Source organism: Kryptolebias marmoratus, linkage group LG4 (genome assembly GCF_001649575.2).
Source record: "Kryptolebias marmoratus isolate JLee-2015 linkage group LG4, ASM164957v2, whole genome shotgun sequence".
Classification (NCBI taxonomy): domain Eukaryota; kingdom Metazoa; phylum Chordata; class Actinopteri; order Cyprinodontiformes; family Rivulidae; genus Kryptolebias; species Kryptolebias marmoratus.
This window is the reverse complement of record NC_051433.1, coordinates 23,024,722-23,036,716: the sequence shown is the minus strand read 5'-3', so window position 1 is coordinate 23,036,716 and position 11,995 is coordinate 23,024,722.

Genomic DNA, 11,995 nt, shown 5'->3' with positions numbered 1-11,995 from the left:
CCCCCCCCCCCCCCCAAGTCTCTGACAATTATTTAGCTAGACATAACATATCTGAAAAAAGGTTAAATTTTTAGAAAATAATAAATCTGCAGTAACATTCACTGATTACTTGTACAACCCCAAATCCAACAAAGCTGGGATGTTTTGTAAAATTGTAAATAAAAACAGAATGCAGTGATTTGCAGATCTCATAGACCCATATTTTATTCACAGTGGAACACAGTAAACTTGTCTAATGTCTGCAGTAAGATATTGTATTATTTTTAGGAAGCAATAAGGTCATTTTGAATATGATGGCAGCGACACGTCTCAGAAATTGGGGACATGTTTACTGCTATGAAGCCTCCCCTCTTCTTTTAAAGTAAAAACTAAGTAAAAGTTTATTTTTGTAGCACCTTTAAACGTGAAAATTACAAAGTGCTTTACAGCGAGAAAAACAAACATATAAACACAAGGATTTCTGTAAAAGCCTGAAAGTTTAAATAGTTGCTTTTAAAAAGACCACAGAGTCCAAAGATCTGAAGCTCAGAAGTAGTCGGTTCCAGAGTTTTGGGGCATTAGTAGCAAATATTCTGTCTCCTTTAGTTTTTGATAACAACAGTCTGTAAACACCCAGAAGCTCAGGATTTAGAGGGACTGTTGTCCCATTCTTGTCTGATGGAAGATTCTAGCTGGTCATCAGTCCTGGGTCTTCATTTTATGGATTCTCATTTCCTGATTCGTCAAATGTTTTCACCTGGTGAGAGGTCTGGACTGCAGGCGAGTCAGTTCAACACTTGGACTCTTCCATATGAAGCCCTGCTGCTGGAATGGCTGCAGTATGAAGTTTACCATTGTCTTGCTGAAATATGCAAGGCCTTTACTGAAAGATATGAAAGGATGGGAGCACATGTTCAAAAATCTGTTGATACTTTTCTGCACTGATGGTGTCTTTCCACGTATATATCTGTCCATGCTGCAGGCACTAATGCACCCCCATAACATCAGTGAGGCTGGCATTTGAACTGTGTGCTGATAACAGGTCATGTGGTCCCTCTCCTCTTAGTACAGAGAACATGGCATCTGTATTTTCAAAAAATAAATAAATAAAAATCTGTCTTCGATCTGTCTGACCACAGAACAGTTCTTCTCTTTGCCTCAGTCTATTCTAAATGAGCTTTGGTCCAGAGAAGACAGCAGCATTTATAGATGGTGTTCATATTTGGCATCTTCTTTGCCTGATAGAGCTTTAGTCATCATTAGTGGATGGTGCAGTGAACTGTGTTTACAGACAGGGATTTGTGGAAGTGTTCCCGAGTCCATGCAGTGATGTCCAGGAACTGGAGATAGTGAGAGATTCAAAGTGTTCCCAATTTTCCATTGAAGAACATTAATCTGAAATTGTTTCAATCTCTAAAATTCTAAAATTAATTTCTAATTTCACATCTGCTTTTTTTTACCATTAAAAAAATCACATCAATCTGACCTACCTTTTAATTTAGTCCTTTTAAAAACTATCAGACAACATAACAGATTTTTATTTTGTTCGGGTTTGAGTTTCATCTAATAAACTCTGAAAAGCCATTGTTCTGTAGATCTGTAGAAGCTGGCAAATGCAGGAAACCATGTAAAAGAGTAACAGAAGACTGACATCGGGCTTGGGAAGATGCTTCTCTTACTGACTATGAGCAGCAGTAAGACATGTAAACGCTTGTTGTAAGCGAGCGCCCGATTGACTGGAGACCAAACCGACAAATGAAACAAAGAGGGCCTTTTTTGAAGGGAGTGGGACTGAGAGTCGAGGCATGTCAGAGAGGAGAGAGCGGCCAAGTTGGTGAGTGAGTGTAAGGAAGACTACCTCTCAGTCCGATCTGTCCTCATCACAGCTCGTCACATTCTGACTTCCTGCTCAGAAGCTCAGTGTGTCCTTTTTTTAAGACACACACAGTGTTGTTTTTTTTGTTTTCCAAGTGGGTGATATAACAGTTGCAGGATGCAACTCCACACAGTCGTTCGCAATGAAATGCATTTCTTTGTCCGTTGTGCGTGCGTTTAAATTTAACCAAGTACTTAAAAAATAAACAAAAATACAGAAGGAATGAACTGATAAAAATAAGAAGTGCAAACCAGCAGCTCTACGGTTTGTCTCGAACACCAGCTCTCTGGAATCGTCCCCCAATCGCTTCCACCTTGTCATGTGGTTCATGTTACTTGTGCAAGCTGTTTAGATTGACGTTTCCTGTTTGTGAAGAATACACTGTAGGTGCTGCTGCTGATAAGTTGATAAAGTGTCAGCCCGAGGTGCCGAGCCATGCTCCTCGGGGCCCACTGTCCTCCGTGTTTCAGTTGTTTTCCCTGCTCCAACACACCTGATTCAAAGGACCTCCTCGGCATATCACCGAGCTCTGCAGACGCCCGTCAGTCGCACATTTAGATCAGGTGTTGTTGAAGCACGTGCGTCAAACTTGAAGGCCCGCGGCCGGATCAAGGCCCTTGTTAGTGATTCATCTAGCAACATTTAGCGCTTCTCATTTTGCCTAAAAAAAACTGAGCCTATTTAGTGAAATCTTCTCATCACAATCTTCTCATGTATTCATTTCTCAGTAACCCTTTATTTTGATGTGGGAAAACCAAACAAAGAGCATCGAGCGGAACCGATCAAACTCTTGTTGCTAAACGTGCAGCCAAGAAAAGAAGTTGGGTTTCTGACTTAATGTGTGTCAGAGTCTGCTCCAATCTGTCGTCTTCTTCTCTATTTACTTTTTGTTTTAATGTTAAATGTTAATAGCCGTATGCTCGACATTTTGTTAATGTTCTTTTTTAGCTGTTTTAATGGATCATGATAAAATGTATTGCTAAAAAACATCATGTTAAAGCTGATGATAGAGTAAGGCATAAGAAACGAAAGCCAATGATGTCCCTTTTTAAGTTTGATTTATTTTTCATTGTTCTTTAAAGCATATTTGTTCTAAACTCTACATCATTTGTCACTGGGAAAAGCTAGTTGGTGTTTCTGTATGAATAATTTGACATAATACATCTAAAACTACAGTTAATTTCTGTGTTTTTCCACTAAATATTGATCAGGATTGGCCCTCGGCTAAGACCAAGTCTTGAATTTTGGCCCCCTTGTGGAAAAGAGTTTGACACCCCTGGTTTAAAACACATAGCAGGGTGGGTTCAAGAATCAGGGTAAGCCACTGCTTCAAGCTCCCGAGGTGAGGTGCTCCTCACCCGTTGAACCTCACTGACACACAGTTTGCCTTTTAGATTGTTCCCCTTCATTTAATTCAATTTGGATTATTCTGGTTCCAAAGGTTTGCTTCAATGATGAGCATATCACATTTACTGCCTTGATTTTTGATGATAGCGGGTAAAAAACGTTATCTAGCTTATCCAGGGAAAGGTGATGAAACGGGCTCATGACCAATTGTTGAAGGGGGAGACCCCCGGCTTTGTTGTGACTGATACGCACTGAGTCAGTAAACCATTACACCCATCATTAGGTTCGCTGAAAATCAGGAGATCCCCAGTTATTATACTGTGACATGAAGCAGATATGAATGCCCGTTTAGTAGATCACAATAAAATCAAGCTTATGGTGTTCCTACGGAGTCAACGTCTCTATTTATCCTATAATTATCACCTCCTGCTGAAGGCAAAAGGGTAATAATGAATTTGCTTGCATCTGTCCTTGTGTTTGTCAGTCATGTTAGCAAAACATATAAATAAAAAAGAGCCACTGAATCTATTTTATTAAAACATTCAGTAAGTAATTCCTTGGTGTAAAATTTGCTGTGAGCTGACGTCGAGTGCAGCACATTGTGTGAGGCCTTTGGCATTAACTGTTAGCATCGGCCCTGTTTTGTCTGTTAGCAAAATATTCAACCAACTTCAACGATTGTATATACAGCTGAGCAGTCAGTCCAATTCAAGATGGCCACTACAGCTTTTTGACCTTAGCCAACACAAAAAATGGCCAAAACTGTAAACATTACAGATGGTGAGCTAAAGTTTGGTGTGGTAGTTGCTGAGAGTGCTACACATTGTGAAACATTTTGGCTTCGAACTTTTGCCATTACCTGGTGGATGTCAGCCCCGTCTGTCTGTCTGTCTGTCTGTCTGTCTGTCTGTCTGTCTGTCTGTCTGTCTGTCTGTCTGTGTGCATCTGGATGGATTTTATTGAAACTCTTGAAACAACTCAATCATCTCTGGAGTCAGCTCATTTCCAGATGGCAGCTACAGCTAATCAACATTAGCCAACACAGAAATAATGGCTATAAATCAATGTATTGAGCTAAAACTTGACGTGGACGTAGCTGAGAGTCGTCCTCGGCAGATACTCGGACTGCTAACACATCGTTTGCAATATCACACGATGTGGACATTTTCATTTTCAAGGTTTGTCTAAAAGGTGGTAGACGACACGCGTTCCTTCAAGGAATGCTGGACCTTTGACTGTAAAGATGTTTCACCAGAGTTACAGTTTAACTTTGCACCACCTGAGCTCTGCCGCCCGCCCGCCCGCCTGCCTTTAAACATTGACTGCCGCGGCTTTAAGAATCACGGTGAAACCCGTGCCGCGGAAACTTTTACACGTGCGTTTTACAGGCTGAGGCGATGCAACGGACTGCCGGGGGTGTCTTTTTTACGGCCCATCATGCGATACAGCTGGTTGTTAAATTGTTTTACAAAGCGATACGGCCTCGTTTATGTGATTATAATGACACAGAACAGTAAATGGTAGGTCAAATGTGGAAAAGAGCACATGATGGCTGCAACTCCGACGTATCCAACTGGAGCAAATGGCCTCCAATTTCTTATCTAAACAAACGCCGCTCATGCGTCACATGTTGGAAAGTGTTCAACTGTCTAATAGTTGTGGGAACTCCCTGTCTGCTTGGCCTCTCCTGCTTTTACTTTTTCTTTAGGAACACATGTGAAACTGTAGACAAATCAAACAAAAACCAGTGTTGCCCGGTAAAAAAAAAAAAAAAAAGGCTCTATCTCCGAGTGGGTCTCTGTGTCCGTTTGCCACTCGGCTGCGCAGCGTTCGCACCGAACATGTCAGCTTTGAGTCTCTTTTGCACAGATGAGGTCAGAAAGTTACCAGAAGTCTTGCAGCGACAGCAGTCACGACGAGTGGAGCTATATTTAAATTTGAAGGAGGAGAGCGACAGCCTTGACTCATCTGTGGACCTACGCTGCCCTTCCCCAAACCCTGTCCTCCCCCAGTGAAAATGGAAACTAAGAGTTTTTTTTTTCCAGCAAGTTGCCTCAAATAACACAACCAACCATATGACCTAATGACATTAAATTATATTAAGAAACGAATTGTGAAATTATACGCAGAATTTGAAAGGAAAGCGAATCGTGACCACTTTAAAACAGAAGCACAAAGCGAATCCATATTTAGGATGGCGTTTTCATGTGTTGCCGAGAAGTTGCAAAGTAGGTTACACATTATTGGAAAGAGTGAAGTATCAACGCGTGGTGAGAATAGATTTTATTGATCCGTGTTATGAAGTGACCTCTTTCGTAATGTCCTGCTGAGGACTTCGGCAGCTTTGTTGTCAGAATGGATCTGCGGGCCAGCTGTGTTGTCAGCTGAGGGGTTTAGTCGAAACGTCTGATTGGGCAAGAGAGTGGAAAACAGGAGCTCTGCGCTTTCCCACCAGGAGGGGATACTTTGAAATAGGAGCAGCTTCTCCGAGGGCTTTGTCAAACACTGATCGGCTGATAAATTTGTCAGAAGTTGCAGTCTTTTTTAAGGAACTTGTTAGTGAAAGTAAATGCCAGAACAACAGGAGGAGAAAAAAAAAAAAAATGAAAGCCTAATCCTTTAATCCCGGTTCAATGTCTTCATAAACAGCAGGAGAAACACCTGTGTTTGCTGCAAAACACCCGAAGAAGTTACATCCAGGGGAGGTGACCGCATCCGGTTACGGTGTCGCCAACGGGTTTTTTCTTGTCCAAAGGCAATAATGCTTTTGCTCGTGTCAGTGGGCGTGTGTGTCTGTGAGCAGAAGTAGCTGAGAGTCGTTGGAAACATACTCTGAGAGCTACAGCTCTTGTAACATCTTTGGCATTAACTAGTAAAGCCAAGACTGTCCGTAACCAGATTAACTCATGAACCACAGGGGGAAAATTATTGAAACTCTCAGAAAATGATTATTGGATGTCCACCTACAACTCATCGACTTTCGGAGTCAACCCCTTTCAAGAGGGCTGCCACGGCTAAGCAACCACAGACCCAACAATCTGTTATAACTCAGCCAGTTTTGCAGATATCGAGCTAAAATCTAGCGTGGCGGTGGGTGAGAGTTACCCACAGCACGTGCTCCGAGCACCAACTGATCACGCAAGATCCATTTTGAAAACACACACACACTCACGTTTGAGCCAACCCACCTTGCAACCATTTGCGTGAGATGACATAGATAACCATTTTTGCAAGATTTGACCAAAAAAAAACAAAAAAAACCCAGCAACGAATCCGTCATTTCTCCGCATCAGACAATCTGAGTTTAAAACTCTGGCATGAAAGGTGGAACGCTAGGCCTTTAATTTAAATTAATGAGAAAAGCGTGTCAGGATCATGGCCGCTCTGTGTGTTTTGGGATCAGCTCAGCCCTGAGGCCACTCCGACACGCACACACAGACCTATCTGCGCCGCTATCTCCTGACAGTACATCTGTGTCAGCAGTGGGCTGAGGCAGCGAGCATGAGAAATGGAGGCGAGCTCGGTCCTCAGTCTCCCTGATAGGGGCTGCGTGCTCAGATGTAAACAGTTTCTGTGAGAGTCGTTCTTTCCGTCTGTTTTCATCGCCTCTGGAAAGGCAGCGCGGCGAGTCTTCCCACAGGAGTGGCGGGACCCGAGCGCTACTGTCCCGCACCTTCCTCCTCTCCCCGCCTTATCTGATGACACGGGCCTTATCGCTGCATCTGCTCAGCCACTTTGTCCTTCCTATTGTTTGGGGATTAACTGCACCCATTTTGGGCCACCGAGTGCTAAATTTGGAGCTTCCTGACACAGTTTTCTCCCTCTGCGAAGTGGCTGTAATTAAAGTCGAGCCATTACTTTACATCGTCTTACGTATATGCAGAAGACGGCAAAAAAGGAAACGCTTTTTTTATTCACCTGTGTTATAATTAATGGGCTCTCACTCCTTGAAGGAACGCATATCCTCCACCACCTTTCGTGCCAGAGTTTTTAACTAGGATCATCTTGTGTTGAGAAATGACGTAGCTGTAAACTTTTTGGTCAAACACTATGTGCAGTCTCATGCGATATCTCGTGTGATCTGTTAGTGCTTGGAGTATGTGTTGTGAATGACTCTCAGCTACTACCCCACCAAAATTTAGCACAACATCTGTAAAATCAGCTGAGCTATAGCCATTTTTCTGTTTTCTAAGTTCAGTAAGCTGTGGCGGCCATTTTGAAATGGGTTGAGTCCAACGGTTAATCAGTTGTAGATGCATGACCAGTGATTACCTTCACGCAGTTCGATAAAAATCCAAACAGTGGTTCATGAGATATTTTGCTAACAGACAAATCTGATTCTAGTAGCTAATGGCAAAGTTTTAAACACAGATCTTGCACTCAGAGTATGACTTGGGGGTAATGCTCAGCCGCCATCACGCCAAGTTTTAGCTCGATAACTGTAAAAATCGACTGAGTTCCAGTCATGTTTGTGTTTTCTAAGATCGATTTTGCTGTGGCAGCCATCTTGAATCGAGTTAGCGCCAAAAATCAAGCGGTTGTAGATGCCGGCTGACAGTTTCACGCAAACCCATCCAGTGGTTCATGAGATATTTTGCTAACAGCACAGACAAATATTAACACTTTTTTTTTGGCAGACAAGCACGCAGATGTTTATTTCTGTGCAAACTTTATCCTTTGACCTGGAGCTACAGGGCGAAAGAAGCGACGTCCCCAACTTAGACGGAGGCCAGAATTCGGTGTGGGTTTTTTTTTTTTTCTCCTTGTTCGACGATAAAAATCTTTCCACGGAAAGCTCTGACGGCATCAAAGAGGCGATGCCTTCACACCGTAGTGAGCCGCTGTTACAAAGGGAGGATGACCTTGCCTTTGGCCTCCTGGCTGTCTGACAAAGCAATCCCCATGCTGTAGTGCAGTGCAGCTGTCCTCTAAATGAAAGTAGCTGAGAGGCGAAGGGCAACGAAGCCTATGGAATATCAATGTGCGATGCTCTCAATTAAGATTAAAGCTTCCAATGGAGTCCTATGGAGCTGCTTCCCTAAGAAATGCTTGACACTTTACCCTTGCTGACTGGATGAAAACAGAAGTGTCCGGCGCTACCAGTAGCCGACCACCACCACCACCACCACCACCACTAACTAGCTTCGCCCCGGCTCTGCCTTCTTTCGTTGAATTCGTTGAGCAGATATTGACTTAGGCTACGCAGTCACACTTCTGAGAAATAAGTGAAATGGATCATCTTACTGCCAGCGGATGATAAGAATACTGAAATATGAAAAAAGCGTCGGGATCAGCAGAATGACAAACCAGCGAGTGGGAGTGGGGGGGGGGGGCACGAGGCAGTCATGATAAACCCTCAGAGACAAATTCCCTACAGCCACAGACAGGGAAGAACGAGGAGCCGAAAGAGAAAGAGTGGGAATAGATGGGGAAGATGGAGAAAAGAAAACGCACATCTCCCGCTCTTTTTAAACGAACGTCTGAAATAGCGACTCATTAATTTCAAATCCATGCCCCCTCCCACCGCCCCCCCTTGGAGCCAAAGATCTGGGCAGGCTGCACCTGGTTGGCTTTTATTCAAATTAAACACCAGAAATAAGGTTTTAAAAAATGCTCAGTGTTATCTGACCTAAAGTAGATTTATTATCAGAGAGCATCACTCCGGTTCAGTCTAAAAAAAATAAAACATTGGCATTGTGTCCCCCCCTCCTTCCCCACGTTTGCAACCACTTACCAGCAGGTTTCAAAGCTCCAGTTTTTGAGCTTTGTTCCTTTTAATCAATACAGCGTTTTAGCAGTTTGTTAAGATTCAGCAGATGTCGTTTTCTGGCTTTCAGTTTGAATATGAAATATGAGCTGGTATTTACTTGGAACGGGCTGCACATTTCCCGGTGATTTACAGAGCTCGGCGTCGCTTGTTTGCGTCTGATCTCCAAGATTAATACAGATTATGATGATGTTTGCAGTGTGTATCTTCTAGGGCCGTCACATCCGAGCTGTGCCAGCAATTCTTCTGTTTTTTTTTTTTTGTTGTTTTTTTTGTCTCCCCCCCCCTTTGTGTCACAGGTTAAAAAGTAATAAAGCACATTATACGGCCATTTAATCTAAGATATTAAGGCAAGAAAGCTCATTCTTACTGGAAGTAATGTGCGCTGTAACTCCAGGTGGAGCTGTGCAATCTGTATAAGGGGGCATCTAATGTTTTATTGCTTAATGTAAGAGAGCCGGGGCTGATTATGAATACAGTGAAGAAAATAAGATGAAAATGGAGCCGAGCGTGTAAACTCCACCCTTGATAAACAGAATTCCACATCACGCTCCAACTCTGCAGTTAACTGAATCAATGCAATTCCACTTGTGCTGATCTTGCAGACTGAGTCCCTTCCCCCATCCCTCCCGCTCTTCTCCGTCTCCCTCTCTCTCTCTCTCTCTCTCTCACACACACATCTGTCTCCTTCCTCATGCAGGTCTACCCATCGTAACACATTAGCAACAGAAGCCATCACGCAATCAAGACAAGGCAGTGTATAAGACGTCAGGCCAATTTGTTTCCCTCTCAGAGCTACATCACATTAGCAGGGTGGCTATACCCTTGAGCTAAATCCAAGTTCACGCAGCCGAAGCCGCCGGACAGGAGGCCAGCGGCGTCAGCACTTTTCAGACGGCTGCTGACATGTATCCACCAGACCGACATGTATGAAGAAGAGTTGACAGCTTAGAAAAAATAAAAAATAAAAAATGATCCTTTGGAGGTTTTGTTGTTTTTTTCTGAAAAGCCCAGGACTGTGTGTGACATGTGCACTGTCAGGATGTTTTTTGTTTGTTTTTTTTTTTTTTTATAGTTCCCGACAGTCGGAGGTCAAGACATGAAATGAAACTATCAACTAAATGTGAGAGGACGATTATATTTCCTTCCTCATCAGGATACTATACCCCTTAACAAATCTGATATGGCTCCCTCTTTGCCCTCGCCGGCTCAGAAGATAAATGTGACTCAGAGGCCAGTCAATAGTTCAATTATCTGCAGTCTGTCTTGCTTAATTAAACATATAAGTGGCCATCCAAGGACTAATGATAGCCATCACCTCAGCCACGAATCCATTGGATGTGGCAGAACCACCACTTGACCCCGGAGTGGAATCGGCTGTATCCGCTGCTCGCTGCCGGGTTTTTGGTTGTTTTTTTTTCCGCACGTCGCACGTTTCAGCTTTCAGCTCTCCCAAAAACAGTCGAAGGGAGAGAGAGAGGGAAAAAAAATGCAATTATTGCCAGATTATCATACTGCTTCCGTTTGACTTTTCTGACTGAATTCATGAATACATATGAATCCATCTTGCATCTCAATCTGAACTCCCTCCCTCCCCTCTCCTCCTCTCCCGGCTGAGCTCACCACATCAGTGTTGGGCTGGTGGCAGCTTTCTTTGTTTCTTTGAAGCCTGTTCTTACAGGAAGATTCAAGTATCGCACCAGGAAGCTCACACCAGGATGAGGAAAATATATATATATATATATATATATATATATATATATATATATAAAACAATAAAAACCTCAGTATCCTTTTGTTTGGTGCAAAAGAAAAAATAATCAACCTGAAAAGCATTTCCAGGATTTTGAAGCAGTCTTCTGTGAGGGAGGTGTGTTTTTCTTCAATTTTGCTGGGGTCAGGTGAAAACCTTCGAAATGTCAGAAAAAAACCCACAATCTGCTCCAGTTTGACGATGGAGTGTTGTTAAGTCAACTCATTTAATTCAGTTAACGCATTTTTTGTGTTTTGTTGTTGTTGTTGTTGTTGTTGTTATGATCACTGAGATGCGTGAAGTTACAATCGACGGACTTTGACAGGACCCAGCTTGTGATGATTAGATAAAATAGTCTTTTTTTGTTTGTTTTTTTTTAAGATGGAGTCTTGTTGGGACTTCCCTGCAGGGGTTGGACCTCACCGATGGAGGCCTAAAAACTGCCAGCAGGTGAGCAGGCTCAGTGATGTCCGTTAAATTTAATCATTTTCACATAAAGTACTGAAAACCTCAAAGTCCGGATTAGTTGGCTTGATATACTGGTTTGCAGATGGTAAACACAGTATTCCACATTAATAACCCAACTTCAGATGTTTTGAGCTTTCTCGTTTGTTTTTTTGTTTTTTCTAAGTTATGAGCCACTGATGTATTTATTTTTTATTTCTTTGGTAACACCTCTGCACAGTATAACATCACAGCTGGGTAATGAAGTGTGGACTTTCCCTGAAAGATTTTTTAAAAAAATGCACGGTTTTAAAAACTTGTACCTAAAGAAATGAGCTAATCGTGCTTGGCATGCACTCAGCTGATGAGGTCACTTCAGGCAGCGGGTCTCAGTGATTGGCCGCTATTAGTGACCAGCACATTTTGACAGATTGGACCATTTTCGTCAGGTCTGTTGGACTTATTTCCTGAGAAACATAACTCAGATGAAGAAAAGGATGACCGGACAGAGCGAGCTGCAGGATGTTCAACTTGTTTGAGCCAAAGTTTCCCTCTGGGGATCCCAAACGAGGATCGGCTTCAGAGCCTGAACTGGTACGGATCGATTTATATTCCTGCTTCTCGAGTGTAGGGATTCCTTTTGCCTTGCTCTTCCCACTGGTGTTGACTGGAGCGACGGCAGTGTGGCAGGCTTTACCGCAGGCGCAGGCGTGCAGGGCTGACTGGTAGGACGGGGCTCCCCGTCAGCCTGGCGGTAGTGGTAGGTGATGCAGGAGGAGGTCCCTGCAGGATGCGTCGTTAGGACTTCAAACTCATCTTTCAGCCCCGT